Here is a 19,624-nt window from a genome sequence, read left to right as displayed (position 1 = left end):
AGGCAGTGGTGTTCCCATGCATTTACAGCCGTTGTCCTTCTAGGTAGTAGAGGTCGCGGGTTTGGAAGGTGCTGTGGAAGGAGTCCTGGTGAGTTGTTGCAGTGCATCTTGTAGATGGTAAACACTGCTGCCACGTAGTGAAGGGAGTGAATGTTGAAGGTTGTGGATAGAGTGTTGTTGGAGCTGCACTCATCCAGGCAAGTGGAGAGTATTCCATTACACTCCTGATTTGTGCCTTGTAGATGGAGTCAGGAGGTGAGTTACTCACCACAGAATTCCCAGACTCTGATCTGCCCTTGTATCCTTAGTATTTAAATGGTGCACAGTGGCACTAGTATGTACCACCTACAAGATGCTCTACAGCAACTTGCTAAGCATCCTTCGACAACACCTTCCATACCCGCAACATCTACAACCTTGAAGAACAAGGGCAGCAGATGCATGGGAACACCACTGTGAGTGTAGCTACACCACATGGACTGCAGCAGTTCAAGAAGTGGGCTCACCACCACCTTCTCAAGGGCAATTAGGGAAATGCAATGAATGCTGGCCTGGCCAGCAATGCACACCGCCGATGAACGAAAAATAAAATTTCACTGCATGGTATCCATTGGTAGCAGATTTGGCACCCAACCATTATTTGCTATATAGGGGACATTGTATCAGGGTAGATTAGGTCAATTGACACCTTAATTCGCAAAAGGAATGCTCTTATTCATGCCCCATCTAAATCAGGCAATCATAAAGTCTTTATTTACATTTGCCTGATTTTGATAATAACACATCATTATAAAACAAAAGGAAAATGCATAGTAATGATTGAGATTACTTAAAGTATCAAGGTGGGGGTTGGGGGAAGGGAATGTGGGGGTGGTGGGTGTGTGGGTTAGGGTATTGGGCAGTCCTGTCCTGAAATAACATCACTTGTTAATAGCAACGAGTACCATACTCAGTATAGAATCTGAAGTGGTTCAAAACTTGTTCCTAAAGCTGGGTCTCAAGGAAACAAAAACACTCATTCCAGTCATGCAGTTGTTAGCTGGTATTTTTTAAAGTTATTCCTGAGAGGTAGGCAATGTTGGCAAGCTGACCATAGCTACCTTAAAAAGGTGGTGGTGGGCATTCTTGAACTGTTACAGTCCTTGTGCTGTTGATGCTCCTACAATAATGTTAGGTCAGTGGTTTTAGTTTGATCCAGTGACAATAAAAGAATGACGATATATGTCCAAGTTAGAATAGTGTGTCACTTTGAAGGGAACTTAATCATTATGGTGTTCCCATAACATTGATTCTGTTGCCCTCTTGGTCACAAGGGAAGGAAGTGCTGTCAAATTAACCTTGGTATGTTTCTGTAGGGCATTCTGCAAATAATACGTACTTGCTGGTGATGCAGAGCGTGGATATTAAGTCCAATTGTAGGGGTGCCAAACAAATGAACTGCTCAGTCTTGTGTGGTGTTCAGCTTCTTGAACATGATTGTGCTTGCACCTATCCAGGCAAGTGGCGAGTATTCCATCACATTCTGGATGATGAAGATGCTGTAAGGAGTCAAGAGGTGAAGTACTCGTCACAGAATACCCAGTCATTGCCTTGTTTTTTTGGCCATGATATTGATATGGTTGGTCTAGTTAAGCATCTGGTCAATGATAACCTCCAAAATGTTGATGATTGGGGTCTCAGCAATGGTGATGCCTTACAAGTAATTTAAGTAAAATATACTGTAGCTGAAATCAACAAATTTAGCTTGAGGGTAGTGGCATGATTAGTACCAGGGCCAAAAGCAGGGAATTCACTCTCAATGCTGTGCATGATGCACACAGAAATGTCCTGCTGTATATAATAAATGTCCAGTCCATACAGGATGCTACTAAGTTCCCTGCCAGTGTCATGCAGTAATTGTTAGACTCTTTTTCTCCCTTTCCTTCTTTGCTATTTACCTGCCCTGTCTCTTCTTTATCCCTTCCTCCCCACAATCTGGAGGCTTTTAAAACCAAAGTGTCATGTCAACTAATCACTACTTCCTGATTTACTTTGGCTTCCTTACTCGTCTTTTCATTCTTGGCAATGCCCCACAAGATGGGCCCTGGCCCTTCACCTTGTCTGAATAAAACACAAATGTGTAATCATAGTTTTGTGGCATTATTATATTTCCTTTGATTATCATTCATGGATTTTCTGGAGCACAAGAATAACATTAATCCTAAAGAGAGTTTTTGCTGTTCCATTTACTCGTATTTTGCTTTTTGGGACATGATTAGTAACAACCAGTGGACAAAGGCAGCATGTTCCATTCTTTTCAGATGTCATCTTTGCTGGCAAGCAGCGATTAAAGTGATCTGAGAACCATCCGAAGCCCTGAATCGCTTTTACTTCCCTGCGCTTTCTTTAAGTTCGCACATTTTCCCATGATATCGCTCTCCGTGGTGCAAGACAGGGCAAGGGAGAGCCGCTGAGTATAAATGTGTGGCAGGGAGATGGGGTCAGCTGCAGGGAAAGCCTTTCACAAACAGTGCCTGAACTCTATTACTGATGCAAATCCACTCTGTAAGTGACGATTGTTTCAAGGATATAATGGGTCCTAAGGAATTCCTCCACAGCTCAGCAGACCCTTTTCACTGTTTGCCCTTTGTCTGCATCTTAGCAAATTCTCCAGGCTGTTTAAACTCTATCCATTGTCCAATGGCTTCATTGATTTCTCTCCCTGCCACCAGCACACAATACTGTGATATGAACATCTTTGTTACTGCCTTTGTACTGTATATCAGAGTAATGTTTCAGCAGATGGAAGCCTGGCTCCAAGGGGAAGGACCTGTACTACATGGTGCAAGATGAATTGCAGGATTTACATATAATTTTTTTTATCCATCCCTGATTGCTTTCTATCTCAAAGGATGTTTTCAGCAGAAAGTGACAGAAAAAGGAAGAGATTTAGATGCTCTTTGACAGCTTAATAAACTAGCAACTGGATTTTTTCTAAAGCAAAATAGAAACATGCTGGAGACGCCACATTAATTTTGTGACTAGAATTATAGCCGCAACTTTCGAACTGTAGTTTTAACCAACTGACCAGACCTTTGGGCACTTCTTTTAAATCAAATAAAAGGTGATGATATAATGACATTGCTGTAATTGTCAAGATTGTGGTAGTGAAGCAGACATTCGCTGCTATAAATACCTTTTAGCTAGGCAGTCTCTTCCACTAAGATTTTAGTTTAGTTTAGAGATACAGCACTGAAACAGGCCCTTCGGCCCACCGAGTCTGTGCCGACCATCAACACCCATTTATACTAATCCTACACTAATTCCATATTCCTACCACATCCCCACCTGTCCCTATATTTCCCTACCACATACCTATACTAGGGGCAATTTATAATGGCCAATTAACCTATCAACCAGCAAGTCTTTGGCATGTGGGAGGAAACCGGAGCACCCGGAGGAAACCCACGCAGACACAGGGAGAACTTGCAAACTCCACACAGGCAGTACCCAGAATTGAACCCGGTTGCTGGAGCTGTGAGGCTGCGGTGCTAACCACTGCGCCACTGTGCCGCCCTAATTGTGACTTTAATAATTTTAGCATCTAAAATAGATAATCTGATTTGAACTTGGACTTGGGCGACACAGTGGCGCAGTGGTTAGCACCGCAGCCTTACAGCTCCAGCGACCCGGGTTCAATTCTGGGTGCTGCCTGTGTGGAGTTTGCAAGTTCTCCCTGTGTCTGCGTGGGTTTCCTCTGGGTGCTCCGGTTTCCTCCCACAGCCAAAGTTGCAGGTTGATAGGTAAATTGGCCATTATATAAAAAATAAAATTGCCCCTAGTATAGGTAGGTGGTAGGGGAAGATAGGAACAGGTTGGGATGTGGTAGGAATATGGGATTAGTGTAGGGTTAGTATAAATGGGTGGTTGATGTCCGGCACAGACTCGGTGGGCCGAAGGGCCTGTTTCAGTGCTGTATCTCAAGATAAAAATATGGAGCATAAAATGCACTCACAACACAAAGAAGGGAGTTTGGCAAATGATCAGTAGAATTTAATATGTAGAAATATGAAGAAAAACAAGAAATAGGAGCCACTCAATAGAACAAAGCTGAAGAATGTGAGTGAACAGAGAAACCTGGGGGTTCAAATACATAATTCCTTGAAATGACGAGTGCAAATATTTAAAGCCATAAAGACCACTTGGGGTTTTAGTACTAGGTCACAGAGTACACGAATAAAGAAGTAATGATGAAATTTTACAAGACAATGTTTAGGTCACATACTGGGCTGGATTTTACCAGTTGTCTAGGGACATGCTGGAAGGTGGGGGGTCCCATAACATTGCAAGGGAATGCAGGGCAGATGGCGGGCCCGTCGGCTTCCTGCTTTCATGGCATTTTACCAGTGATGGGGAAGGTGGAGGACGGCTCCCTCACCCAGAGGCCAATTGAGCCACTTAAGTGGCCGATTAAGAGCCTCTTCCCACCACTACTAGAATTTAATCAGTCGTCTGCCACATGGGCAGACCACCTGGTGCACCCTGCTGGCCTCCCTGCTGGTTCGGGATGGGAGGGGTGGTGCCCTCCTCTTCGGGCACTCTGAGGCTCATGGAGGGCCCCCTGGCGGCAATGGCAAACTCCCCAACCACGCCCTCACCAAACCATCCTACCCTCGCTGGGGCCTGCCTAACTGTACTCGGCGACTCCAGACCCCTTTTATTGGTTACTAGAACGGCCTGCTCCCATGGCATCCTCTCAGCTAGGCACATCCCAGCAATGGCCTCTGCCCCTGGTGGCGCTGCTGAGACTGCTAATGCTACCGGCCCTCTGAATGGCCCGCAGCTCTTGGGGGCAGGCACCACTCCTTTAAAGAGACGGAGCCCTGACGGAAAATAATTAGTTGCCTGTGGGCCCAGAAATGTGACAGAGGTCCCACAGAAGGGTGAGGCGGGGTTGTCCATGGCTTTTGGGCCACGCCGACAAAATTCCAGCCACTGTGTGCAGTTTTATGTGCCTCATTATAAGAAGGAATTAAAGCCATAGAGATTATACACTGTAAATTCAGCAGGATGATGTCAGGAATTGGAGACCATAGTTATGAGGAGACACTTATAATGTGGGACGATTTCCACTGGAGCAGAGATGACTGAGAGGAGATTTTCGACATGCAAATAGGGAAAAACTATTGAGCAGTCAGTGATGAGGGGTCATCAATTTAGAATCGTCACTATGAAGAGAGAGATTAGGAGAGGTTTATTTGCACAGATGGCTGTGGGAACTTGGAATGTTTTGGCACAAGGAAAAATTGCAGGGGAGTCCATTACCTCTTTTAAGGGGAAATTGGATAAATATTTAAAGCAGAGGAAGATACAGGGCAATGGGGAGAGAGGGATGCAGTGAGATTCGTTTTTGATTGTTCTAGCACGGAGCTGGCACTGACCTGATGGGTTGAATGTACTCTTTCTGTGATGTAAACATCTAGGGGGAGAAATTCATTTGTGTACTGCTGCTAGAAGCGACATGTTGACTCCCCAGGGACAGGCACCACAGCGGGCCACTACATGCACGGCTCTCACAGCATTCTTCATTGATATGTAAACCAATTTCTCGCCCTAGGGTTTACTGATAAAAATAATCTTCATGTTACATTCCAAAATTCAATTCTTTATTATTTTAAATGATTTTTACATGTGCTGTAAATGAAGCACACGGACTTCTGCTGTTCCATTTATTAATTTAGTCTTTCATGCTCGTAACAGGTCAGGCCTTCACATTGGTACATACCTCATGGTCAATGATCATGTGGTTCAATTTCGTAATCATTTTCTTAAACGTCAGGTTCGACCGTGCTGAGTTGCCAGTGTCAGCTGGAGCAACAGTTGTGGTTCTATAATTTGTGGCAGGACCTCTAGAGAGGGAGGAATACTATTCAATGACTCCTGTTGTAAAATGTATGTGTGTGAATGTTGGGTGGTGACAGGACAGCTGTGATGTTCTCAAAGGCAGCACGCACTCAAAAGGTTCACACATGCACTCTGCTGCATGAGTAAAGCATCAGAGGGTTCCTGTCATAAGAGAAATGTACTCCAGCAACACCTTCAGAACAGAAGGGAAGAAGGCTAAAAAAAAGCATCAATTCAAGATTAGAGTATTCACCAATATTTTCTGCTTTTGGTCACTTTTATCCATTCAATGAGCTGCTCTTTTCTTGCAATATGAGTGAGGTTATAGTATGTACAGTGGAACTTTTAGCAGCCAAACTGTCACTTGAATCCTTTTTATTCCCTTCCACAAACTCTGTATCTTACCATTGATTCCATTCTTTGCTCTGACCACTGTCTCAGGCTGAACCAGGCTGTTCACAACCTCGGGCTTGTACGTAGCACCCGAGCTGAGCTCTGACCCCATACCTTCTCCATTACAAAGACCACCTACTTCCACCTCTGCACCATCACCCATTGTGGATGAATCAATTGGTGTCCTGACACTGACAGAACACTGGCTCTTTCACTGTCATCAAGGCCTCCCTGCCAGGCTATACGATATGCTCAGTCCCTGCTTAAAGTGCTGTGGCAACGGCATGATTCTCATTGCCACCTTGGCTTCTTCTCGGACTCTGCAGATACCACTTCCTCATTCAAACACCTCTCCTCTTCCACCATCCCATCTTTCATTCAAAGTCCTTGTTGTCTACTGCCCTTCCAGGATCCTACTAATTCTTACTGATTTTTTGCCTCAGCTACATATTTGTCTCCTTTTACAGCTCCAAACACACAGGTTATATTTTGCATGTTGCCTCTTGCTGGAGAGAGATCTCAGTGAGAAGCAGCATGGAAAATGTAACTCCTGAAAATACTCCTCCTTAGCGCTTTCAGCCTCCACCTTAATTCCCTGATAACTTTCCTCTGATTTTTCTGCCTTCCTTTCCTCTTTTATACTCACCCCATTGCATCAACTCATTCCTGCACCCCTCAACATCTCACATAGTCTCGATCAGTAATATGGCTATCTTTGATCACTTCCCCATCTCCCTCACAATCCTCATCTTCCTGTCCATCTCCAATTCCACTTCCTCTGAAGCCCGTCACCAATTCGCTAACCTATCTATTTTAAACTGGTTAATGCCCCTGTTATAATGGCGAGAGAGTATTTATTAGGAACACATTAAGTGTTCATAAAGCAGCATCGCTGATGGTAATTGCTCTTGGATTTTCATTTTCTGGACTACTTTCCAGAATCTTTTGTCAGTCACATTTGTCTGTGCAGCCTGGTCTTTCTGTAAAGACTCTAATGTATGTAGCTCCCAGCTGTTGAATGTAATTGGATTTCTGTGTGCACCAACGTCTTTCTGTAACATTTTTGGAAATGGAAATTAACAATGAATTACTCAAATTGAAACTGTAAAGTAAGCCCTTGAGAGGTCCTAATAGCTAATAGTGGGTTCATGGGAGACATTTTTCTAAAGTAAAGTTGAGAAAAAGCTCAACCAGTCATTCTTGTTGCAACCATTTTATCTATTCATAATGCAAATTAGCTTCAAATTCCTACTAATTTAGTAATATATTGCCTAGGCTACACATTTGTCTCTTGCCACAGCACCAGACACACAAGTTATGTTCTGCATGCTGCTATTACTGATGCTGTACTGAGCATTTTTGACTTTCTGCCAGAATTCCACAGCACAATTCCCTTTTCTGCTAAACCTAAATTCCAAGTCCAACAGCAGATTTGATTGCAAATCTCTTTACTTTACCCCAGTTACACCACACAGCGTGTGTCAATCGAAAGCAGTCTCAGCTTGGAGTAAGCACAACTGGGGTAATGTATTTGGGTACAAAGTCACACGAAAGCAAGGGATACGTGACCATCTCTTTGTGTTGCACACCTAGGGTGTGGTGCATGGAGCTGGGCGGGAGTGTTATAAACTTCAAATTCAATTTTTAGCAGACATTCCCATTAGCAATCGCCAAACATTAAAATGTAACCGGCAGTGAGCACAACTCCGTGTATCGGCTCTACTCTCCATGGTGCCCAGAAGACGGCAACTCAGGGCTGTCTTTGTAATTGGGTCTAATCTTCCATACATCATCATATACAAGTAGCAGTCACAGATCAGTACCTGTCTGGTTCTTCGAAATGCACTAAGCTGATAAAACAAGCAAAAATGCTATTTTGGAAAGGGACCTTATAACATTATCCTTTGCACTGCTGAAGACTTAAGTACTTTTCTGATACCAATTTTTAAAAAAAGTGAGAATGATCACAAAGAATGCAAGTTTCAAAAGGGCCGTGATACTGTTGATAATTTTCTTTAAATTCCAGTTTGCTTAAAAGTCTATTTTAAAATGATTATTTCTATTTAATGTTTGGCGAAAGCACTTGTAATACTAACAAATCCAGTGTATGTGATTAAATGAATATTCGTGACACGTGAATTCTGAAGCAACCCAGCTATTCACTGTGTAAGAACTGAAAGCATTCATTTTTTTTCTAAACCCTCCCCCCCCACCCACTCACCACCACCCGCGCACCCCCACCCCCCCCCCCACAGCCAGCTCACCTCCCCCATTCAGTAACCAGAAAGTTCTAATGAAAATCTGTTGTACACACCACTGAGTAGCAAAAGTGTCACCTCTTCCACTTCTCTTAATCCTTCTAATGAATAAGTCCCAAAGGGAACCCCTGTTCATTCCTATAAATACTTGGATTTATCTTTTCTCTCTCTGCATCCCAATTTTCCCTTGGTTTGTAGCCTTTTTTTCAGCATCACAAATTGGTTTAGGATTCTCATGGGTCCTATTTGTACTGCACACAGAGCTTGGCATTTTTCATCAAAATTTAAAATAAGCAAATCCCCTGAGGGGGCAGGGAGACTTGTTAGCTATTGTGCGTAGTCACACAGGCCTGTGTTCTGAAGCCATGGAAGGTCATTTCTCGCTTTATAATGAGATTTATAAGGTAAAGTCTGCTGATTATGTGTTTGGTTGCAATGTAACCAGCTGTCCTGTGGAAATGCTATCTCTGTAAGGCGATGAACCTTTACCAGTGTCACTCTCCAGGTCTGAGCAGTTGTAATAGACTTGGCCAGTACATGCGGAACTTTAATTTGAAGTTGGCATATCTTCACTAACAATAGAAGTGTCTCTGCCAGCAACTGGGGAGCAACAGCTTCACTTTTGGAACTGTTAGATCAGCTTCAAAAATACAACAGTGACTACACTTCAAAAGTACATCATTGACAATCAAGCGCTTTGGGCTTTCTGAGGTTGTGAAAGGCACGATATGAATGTAAGTTCTTTCTTTATCTTTATCCCCTCTCAGCCGCAGTGGCAGTCCGTAGTCATGGCCGAGTGGTTAAGGCGATGGACTAGAAATCCATTGGGGTCTCCCTGCGCAGGTGCGAATACTGCTGGCTACGCGGCTCACTGTTTCGATGTAGGGCGGCACAGTGGTGCAGTGGGTAGCACCGCAGCCTCACAGCTCCAGCAACCTGGGTTCAATTCTGGGTACTGCCTGTGCGGAGTTTGCAAGTTCTCCCTGTGTCTGCGTGGGTTTCCGCCGGGTGCTCCGGTTTCCTCCCACAGCCAAAGACTTGCAGGTTGATCGGTAAATTGGCCATTGTAACTTGCCCCTAGTGTAGGTAGGTGGTAGGAGAATGGTGGGGATGTGGTAGAGAATATGGGGTTAATGTAGGATTAGTATAAATGGGGGGTTGTTGGTCAGCACAGGCTCGGTGGGCGGAAGGGCCTGTTTCAGTGCTGTATCTCTAAATAAATAAATATGTTTCCTTTCAAAGCTTATTTTTCTGACACTAAGGGTGGAATATTACGGCAGGCTTCGGGACAACAACATTAGGGACCAAATGGGAGTCCCGAGCCTGCAGTTGCCAAGAGCCAGAAAGGCAGAGCTATTTACCTGCAGGCGACCTCTGAATTGGCTTCCTTCGAGCTCGCCATCCAATTAAGGATGACACGTAGGCTCCCAATGTTGTCGGCCCAATCAGAGGGCTGGCTGCTCGAGAGCCTTGGTAGGCCTATCAGGAGAGGTGGGCGTTACTGAGGCAGGTCAGGGATTCAACATGGACCTGCCCTCAGTGAGGTGCGTTAAAAATAACTGATTTGTGGGGAAATCATTAGGGCAATGGTAGCAGCCTACCCTGCCCACGGCCCTCCCACTTTGAACTTTGGAGCCTGCAGCTCCAGTGGCTCCCCAGACTGCCACTGGGAGGTCATAAAGCTGCTCTGCCACTGGCAAAATGCTGGTGAGCTGGTAATATTGCCCCTAATTGGGGCCTTAATCAGTTCAATTGGCTGCCCGCCCCTGTTCAGCAGGCAGCCAATCCACCCACCGGCCTGCACCACCCCCCCACCCCCCCCCCCCCCAGGAAATATCCCCTGTGGAGGCAATGCATTGGCGAGCCGTCCCAATGTGGCTCCCCGCTATTTTCCCAGCACCCCACCTCCTGGCCCACAATCCCAAAGGCTGAAAAAATCATATCCTAGGGATGAGGCTCATTGCCTTTCTCTGAACTATTTCCAAGGTTTGATAACCAAAACTAAATGCAGCATTAAAGGTGCAGAAATCAAAGTACGATACAGATTCCATATGATGAGGTACGTAAACTCTACTGATTTCAGAGTGGAGCTCAGCTTTCTGTGCGCATTATTAATCACTGCTCTGCAATAACTGGACACAGTAAGTGTAGAGCCTACCAGCAGTCCCAGATTTCTTTCAGTTTTTCCGCTGGTTAGACAATTGTTCAATTTTTCCCCATTGTGCAAAGCCTTGCACTTATCTCTATTGAATTTCAGCAGCCATAGTCCTGCCACTTGCAAATAGGTCCTTCCATAATTCCTTGGCTGCTTCATCAGACTGTACTATTCCTCACTAGTTTAGCATCATTTTTGAATTTGGTCAACTTACATTGAGCGCCTTTATATTATGTCCTTTATGGAAATAGTCGGAGCCTGGATGTTGGACAAGCAGTCTGACAACTTGGAGACAGTGGAGGGGTTGAAAAGGTTGGTGGTGAGGTGAAGCTGGGTGTTGTTAGTGTACATGTGAAAACTGATATTGTGTTTCCAGATGATGTCGCTGAGGGGCAGCATGTAGATGAGAAATAGGAGGGGGTCAAGGCTATATCCTTGGGTGTATCAGTGTGGGAGTGGGAAGAGAACTCTATGATTAAATAGATAAGAATGGAACCAGATCAGTATAGTCCCACTCGGCTGGACGACAGTGGAGAGGCATTGGAGGAGGATGGTGTGATCAACTGTGTTAAAGGCTGCCCACAGGTCAATAAGGATGAGGATGGATAGTTTACCTTTGTCACAGTCACATAGGATCTAACTAGTGTCTTTGATGAGAGCTGTTTCGGTACTGTGGCAGGGTGGAAACCTGTTTGGAGCCAATTCCTCTCCAATTATTACCTCGAATATCCACTGTCTTAAGCTTATGTAGCAACCATTCATGTAAACCTTTATCAAACACTTTCTGAAAGTGAAAATATGGTTGAGGGAAATTTTACCTCCCTACACCCAGCAGGAACTGGGCAATAGTGAAACTAAAATCTTATTGGATTTATTCCCATCTTTTACCATATTCCACCTGGTGTTTTCATGGAAAGTCAAAGCACAAACCTGAATCAGGAGAAAAGCTTATGCAAATCAGGTCTCCATGAATGTCATTTTAAGATCGTATTGAATGGAACACACATTCTGGGCACACTGCTCTGTAACTCCTTTAAAAAAAATTCTTTCATGGCATGTGGGTGTCAGTGGCGAGGCCAGCATTTATTGCCCATCCTTAATTGCCCTTGAGGAAGGTGGTGGTGAACCATCTTGAACCTGCTGCAGTCCTTGGGGTGTGGTACACCTGCAGTGCTGTTCGGAAGAGAAATCCAGGATTTTGACCCAGCGACAGTGAAGGAACAGCGATATAGTTCCAAGTCAGGATGGTATGTGGCATGGAGGGGAACTTGCAGGTGGTGGTGTTCCATGCATCTGTTGCCCTTGTCCTTTTAGGTGGTAGAGGCCGCGGGTTTCAAAGGTGCTGTCTAAGGAGCCTTGGTGAGTAGCTGCAGTGCATCTTGTAGATGGTACACACTGCTGACACTGTGCGCGGTGGTGGAGGAGTGAATGGTTGTGGATGGGTTGCCAATCAAGCGAGCTGCTTTATCCTGGATGATGTCGAGCTTCTTGTGTGTAGTTGGAGCTGCACTCATCCAGGCAAGTGGAGAGTATTCCATCACACTCCAGACTTGTGCCTTATAGATGGTGGACAGGATTTGGGGAGTCAGGAGGGGAGTTACTTGCTGCAGGATTCCCAGCCTCTGACCTGCTCTTGTAGCCACAGTATTTATGTGGCTGGTGCAGTTCAGCTTCTGGCCAATGGTGGCCCCCAGGATGTTGATAGTGGGGGATTCAGCAATGGTAATGCCATTGAACGTCAAGGGGAGATGGTGAGATTGTCTCTTGTTTAAGATGGTCATTGCCTGGCACTTGTGTGGTGCGAATGTTACTTGCCACTTATTAGCCCAAGCCTGGATGTGGTCCAGGTCTTGCTGCATATGGACATGGGTTGCTTCAGTATCTGAGGAATCGTGAATGGTGCTGAACATTGTGCAATCATCAGTGAACATCCCCACTTCTGACCTTATGATGGAGGAAAGGTCATTGATGAAGTAGCTGAAGATGGTTGGGCCTAGGACACTGACCATGAGGAACTCCTGCAATGATGTCCTGGAACTGAGATGATTGACCTCCAACAACCACAACCATCTTCCTTTGTGCTAGGTATGACTCCAACCAGTGGAGAATTTTCTCCCTGATTCCCATTGACTCCAGTTTTGCTCGGGCTCCTTGATGCCATACTCGGTCAAATGCTGCCTTGATGTCAAGGGCAGTCAGTCTCACCTCATCTCTTGAGTTCAGCTCTTTTGTCTATGTTTGAACCAAGACTGTAATGAGGTCAGGAGCCAAGTGGCCCTGGCAGAACCCAAACTGAGCATCAGTGAGCAGGTTATTGCTGAGTAAGCGCCGCTTGATAGCACTGCTGACAACCCCTTCCATCACTTTGCTGATGATCAAGAGTAGACCAATGGGGCAGTAATTGGCTGGGTTGGATTTGTCCGGCTTTTTGTGTATAGGACACACCGGGGCGGTTTTCCAGATTTTTGGGTGGATGCCAGTGTTGTAGCTGTGCTGGAACAGTTTGTCTAGGGCGTGGCCAGTTCTGGAGCACAAGTCTTCAATACTATTGCTGGAATGTTGTCAGGGCCCATAGCCTTTGCAGTATCCAGTGCCTTCAGCCATTTCTTGATATCACGCAGAGTGAATCAGATTGGCTGAAGACTGGCATCTGTGATGCTGGGGAGGCCAAGATGGATCATCCACTTGGTACTTCTGGCTGAAGGTGGTTGCAAATGCTTCAGCCTTGTCTTTTACACTGATGTGCTGGGCTCCCCCATTATTAAGGATGGGGATAATTGTGGAGCCTTCTCTTCCTGTTTGTTTCTCCTGGTGACAGAAGAGACCCAATGAGGTATGTATTCACATGATCTCTGTGGGGTTAAGAGTAGGCAGGATAATCTGGGGTGCTGCCACCCAGGCTCCTTCCTTTCACCTGGACCTACCTTTTTTTCATTCTGTGCTGTTAGATTATGTGCCAGCTTGGAGTCAAGAAGCAGAGAAAGCACATCGGGATGCCTATAACTGAAAAATTAGATGTAATTTGCACATGACCCTCACATACACAAGCATTGTTGGCTCCATTTTTCCACAGATTGAGGTACAGCCCTAGAAATCACAAACACTTTAGTTAAAGAAAACAAGCAGAGCACAAAAACAGACATTATTCAATACTAAATCCTTTTCAACGGCACCCGCCAAGAATTAGAAAAGCAGTAAAAGGAGCAGCTGCTCTATTGAGATGGGCAGATTGGAGGCCCTGAGTTGGCAACAGCAGGGCACAGCATCTGCATGTATTTAACTTCTTCCAACTTACTTATACGTTATATAGACCATTTGCAAGCTTGGTTATATAGGCCTTAAACTCTGGAATTCCCTCCTACCACACTCTCCACCTTTAAGACTCCCCTTAATATCTATTTCTTTGCCCAAGCTTTTGGTCATCTGTCCCAATATCTCCTTATGGGTCTCACTGTCAAATTTTTGTTTGATAATGCTCCTGAGAAGCACCTTGAGACATTTTACTACATTAAAGGTATTTTATAAATGCATGTTGTGATTGTTTTATGGTAAGCGGAGTTTTTCTTGGTATTATTGAGTTTCACGCCTTACTATAAGTCTTGCTTAAACTAATACTAAACAGGCCAAGTGCTGGAAAATGGGATCAGAATAGATAGGTGCTTGATGGCTGGCACGGAAACGATGGCCGAAGGGCCTGTTTCTGTGCTGTATAACGCTATGACTCTAACATTTTAGAAGGATTTAGATGAGCACTTGAAACTCCATAGCATACAAGGCCACGGGCCAAGTGCTGGAAAATGGGATTAGAATAGATAGGCTTGATGGCCAGCGCAGACATGGTGGGCCGAAGGGCCTGTTTCTGTGCTGGATAACTCTATGACTCTATTACTCTAATACAGTTTGACAATACACACGACCTTTGTGTTTGATTCAAGTATCATTTACTTTTTAATCAAGATTACTTGATTAGCATTTAAAAGCATTTAAAAACTTATCATAATTATAGTACTTAAGAGGAATAAAGGAGATGATAGGTTAAATCGAGAGAAACTGTTTCCTTTGGTGAGAGAGTTCAGAACAAGGGGGCCTTAAGATTACAGCTAAACTGTTTAGGGATGATGTCAGGAAGCACGTCTGCATACAAAGGCTTGTGGAAATTTGGAATTCTCTCCCCCGCTCCCCAAAAAGCTGTTGAGGCTGGGGCTCAATTGGAAATTTCAAAACTGAGATTGATAGATTTTTGATAGATTTTGCGCTCGACATGATGTTGAGCTTTTCTTCCGTCACCTTCGCCTCCGGGCTCACTTCATTGGCCAGGAGTCCTCACCCCAACCAGTGGACTCATTCACCCACCTCCAGTACTATCCTTCCTCCTGGACCCCTCCCTCTGGCCTCTTACCCACTTTTGATCTTTTCATTGAAAACTGTCGGTATGACATCTGCCATCTTAATTTCTCTGCCCCCCTCACTCACTCTGACCTCTCTCCCTTTGAACTTGCGGCATTCGTTCCCTCAGGTCTAACCTTGACATTAAGATAAAACCTGCTGACAAAGGTGGTGCTGTTGTTGTCTGGTGCACCGACCTCTATCTTGCAGAGGCGGAGTGCCAAGTCTCAGACACTTCTTCCTCTCTCCCCCTGGATCATGGCCCCACCACCGAACATCAAGCCACTGTCTCTGACCTCATCTCTTCTGGAGATCTTCCCTCTACAGCTTCCCACCTCATATTCCAGCAACCCTGAACAGCCCGCTTCAGTCTTCTTCCTAAAATCCACAAACAGGACTGCTAGACCCCTCATTTCAGCCTGTTCCTGTCCCATTGAACTTATTTCCTCTATCTCGATTCTATTTTTTCTCCCCTTGTCCAGTTTCTTCCTACTTACATCCGTGACTCTTCCAACACCCTATGTCATTTCGAAAGTTTCCAGTTTCCTGGCCCTAACCGCCTCCTATTTACTATGGACATCCAATCTCTCTACACCTCCATCCCCCACAAAGATAGTCTGAGGGTTCTCCACTTCTTCCTTGAACAGAGGTTCAACCAGTCTCCATCGACCACCACCATCCTCCACCTGGCTGAACTTGTTCTCACATTGAATAACTTCTCCTTCAACTCCATTCACTTCCTCCAAATAAAAGGTGATGCTATGGGTACCCATATGGTCCTAGTTATGCCTGTCTTTTTGAGGGGTATGGCGAACATTCCTTATTTCAGTTCTACTCAGGCCCCCTCGCCCAACTCTTTTTCCGGTACGTTGATGATTGTATCAGTGCCACTCCCTGCTCTCGCCCCCAATTGGAAAACTTCATCAGCTTTGCTTCCAAATTCCACCCTTCTCTCACCTTCACATGGTCCATCTCCGATACTTCCCTTCTCTTCCTCGACTTCTCTGTCTCCATCTCTGGGTTAGGCTCTCCACTGGTATTTATTATAAGCCCACCGACTCCCGCAGCCACCTCGACTACACTTCCTCACCCTATGCCTCCTGTAAGGACTCCATTCCATTCTCCCAGTTTCTCTGTCTCTGACGTGTCTGTTCTGATGATGCAACCTTCCACAACAGGATCTCTGACATGTCTTCCTTTTTCTTCAACTGAGGATTCCCCCCCATTGTGGTTGACATGGCCTTCAACCATGTCCGACCCATTTCCCACACTTCTGCCCCCACCCCTTCCCCCCAGAACTACGACAGGGTTCCCCTTGTCTTCACTTTCCGCTCAACCAGCCTCCACATCCAAAGAGTCATTCTCCGCCATTTCCGCCAGCGTGATGCCACCACCAAACACTTCTTCCCCTCCCCGCCCCTGTCAGCATTCCGAAGGGACCGTCCCTCCGTGACAATCTGGTCCACTCCTCCATCACCGCCGACACCTCGACCCTTTCCCACAGCACTTTCCCATGCAATCACAGGAGGTCTATTTCTTGCCCTTTTACCTCCTCTCTCCTCAGCATCCAAGGCCCCAAACACACATTCCATGTGAAGCAGCGATTTACTTGTACTTCTTTCAATTTAATATACTGTATTCGCTGCTCACAGTGCGGTCTCCTCTATATTGGGGAGGCTAAACGCAGATTGGGTGACTGCTTTGCAGAACCCCTCGGTCCGCAAGCATGATCCCGAGCTTCCGGTTGCTTGCCATTTTAATTCACCACCTTGTTCCCATGCCCACATTTCTGTCCTTGGCCTGCTACAGTGTTCCAGTGAACCTCAGCGCATGTGCTAGTCTTAAACTTGTTTTTCATGATTTTGCTTTCATAAAGAGCTGTTCATTATTCTGCCATTAGCACTCTCTCTGGACTTATGCTTTGTCTTTCACTACAACTATTTAGCGCTCCATTTGTATTCTGTTCCATGGCATCTCTGTCATTTAATCTCTTCCCCCCCTCTGTCCTATCACAGTCCTTCCTTCTTGTTCTTCTTCCCCACTCCCCACTTTCACTTGCTCTAAGACTATTACATTTGTAAATTTTGCCAGTTCTGATGAAGGGTCACAGACCTGAAACATTAACTCTGTTTCTCTCTACAAAGATACTGCGAGACCTGCTGAGTATTTCCGGCACTTTCTGTTCTCATTTGATAGATTTTTGTTGGGCAAAGATAGTAAGAGTTATGGAACAGATAGGTCATAATCTAATTGAATGGAGGAACAGGCCTGAGGTGATGAATGGCCTACTCCTGTTCTTATGTTCCTATAGTTCCTAAATGATGCCTCAGCTGTTAAATGTAACATGGCACAGAGCTGAGCCTTACAGAACAGGAAGGTCCCAAGGTGTGGTACCAGTTTCAGATAGCTGATTATAAGGGGGGTGAGGAGTACGAACATTATACACTCCCTGGCTTAGAGAGGTTATCTCTCCCTGATTGCTGTCCGGTGAACACTACTGGAAGGATATGTACATGGACATCAGGTGAGAGTAGGAATGGCCACAGGATGATACTGCTCAAGGATGAATAGCCTGATGGCACCCAGAGCATAATCCTCAAAAAATACTGGCGCGTCAGAAAATTGACATGTTCAAACCCACTTTCAGGTTTTACCAGACACGTTCGGAGGTGAGTAGGAAACCTCCATGGACCTGTCGGGTGAGTCATTTAAATATTTAAACAATCAATTCATTGTAACTTTAACCCAGGATTCTGACTTTAACAGCCAGCGCAGCGGTTTCCCAAGCTGTGTGCAACTCACCAGGGTCAATAAGACAAGAGCACAGTAGAGACGCATTGATCAGTGAATTGACCAGCTGGAGAGCCTTTAAAGCGTGAAGCTGCATAGCTGCTTCCCTGCCTATTGGAAGGGCTTGTGCTCAGAGCACTTCTTCTGAGAGTGTGATTTCACTGCTTCACAGGTATTTCCAACATTTCGGAAGTCATTTTACTGAGCTTGAACTTTAATCACCTTCATCTGAACTTACCTGACGTCACCCTTCACTGCAGCCTGGGAGCAGCTAATGTAGCTGTAACATGGATTTCTGATGAGGAAAAGAGGAGCAGCCACACCAACAGCACCAGAAGTAACAGGAGCAGCAACCAAAACCACATGCCACATGCTACTCCACAGGACAAAGGGGATGGACACAGAGCTCCAAGTCGCAGGCGGTGATAACCCCAGCACAAGGTATACAGGTAGAGGAGCAGCCTCCTTGACATGAAAGAGCAACAGTGCCTCAGAATGCTCAGGTTTTCATGGCAGGTCATTGCTGACGTCTGCAGCCTCCTGGAACCAGAATGCCTTCCCAGAGGACCAGGTGGGCACACATTGCTAGTGGCCATCAAGGTCATTACAACCCTAACTCCTCGGCCTCCTCCTGCTCCAGGTCCTCTGTCACCCTTAAAGAACCTGTGGGAGATGCTGCTGACTGCCTCAGAAACTTCCAGCCACACCTGTTTAGTTTGGGTCGCTGGCCTCTTCCTCCCATCCAGGGAAGAGTCAGAGGACCGGGGACAGCCTTTCCACGCCTTGTTTCCATCCTTCTTCCTTCTGAAACAATGCAGGATGCAGTCATTCTGAACATCACTGGGGTCCCTTTAAATAGAGATCCTTCCATAACCTTCTATTGACAAAGCGTGGATCCTCATCACGCCTGCACACTGTGATTGGTTGGGAAACTCGACTGAGATAAACAGCCACAGCAAAGCCTGCTGTTTCAATGATCAGGTTCCCTACCTGCTGCTGGCTCCCCCTGAGCTGCCAGCGAGTCTGTTCAAATAAAATTCCGCCACCCCACCCTTGCTGTCTGGGTTTTCAATGAGGAATGGTCATGTGGGTAAGCTACTAGAGGATAGCTGGTGCCCATGGAACCATACAACAGCATGGGGGGAATTTTATCCTGGTGGCAGGGGTCTCACTGTCAGGGGAAACTGACACCAGGATCCCTGCGTCACCTCTTTTCTGGAAGGCCAGCTGAATTTAGTGCCAATCAGGCATGTAAGTGGACAGCGGCAGGCCTTCCATAGGATTTAGGACCCCGTTGCCACAGCTACTGGTCTTGCAGAGCTATCGGCCAATCAGAAGCTGGCAGCTGCAGCGCCACTGCGAGGGCGGTGGCTGCTGCTGTAGCTGCACTCACTGGAGGCCGAGGAGCATAGCTGGAGCCAGGACTCAGGTAGGTCAGGGCAGGAGTGGTTTCGGGGGTGGGAGTCGCAGGGGAGGGGAAGTGGGGGGGATGGCCCCCAGCGCTCCACCCCCCTTCCCAATGCTGGGTCCCTCGTTCAGGCACTAAGATCCTTTGAACGAGGGAACCTCCCCGCTCCCCAACCCCAGAGCCTGGAAGCAGCCCACACGATTTTTCCGACCATGCTTTAGTTGCGGTGACAGAGCCGCCTGCCGCACGGGTATTTGCGGCTGGGGCGGGAAGAGGCCCTTAATTGGGGGTTAATTACCTAGTAAAGGGCTTCAATTGGCAACGGGGCAGGAAGGCCATTCACAGGCCTGC

The 19,624-nt window shown here is 46.0% G+C and overlaps 1 non-coding gene across 1 annotated transcript; it reads left to right on the top strand.

The window, feature by feature from the left end:
- Positions 1 to 9,316: 9,316 nt before the first annotated feature.
- trnas-aga (transfer RNA serine (anticodon AGA)) lies at positions 9,317 to 9,398 on the top strand. The gene has a single exon. It is a non-coding gene; the product is annotated as a tRNA-Ser (tRNA).
- The last annotated feature ends 10,226 nt before the right edge of the window (positions 9,399 to 19,624 follow it).

This window comes from Heterodontus francisci, chromosome 10 (assembly GCF_036365525.1).
Source record: "Heterodontus francisci isolate sHetFra1 chromosome 10, sHetFra1.hap1, whole genome shotgun sequence".
Taxonomy (NCBI): Eukaryota; Metazoa; Chordata; class Chondrichthyes; order Heterodontiformes; family Heterodontidae; genus Heterodontus; species Heterodontus francisci.
Note: the sequence above shows the minus strand (reverse complement) of the source record. Positions and strands in the feature narration are given on the sequence as shown.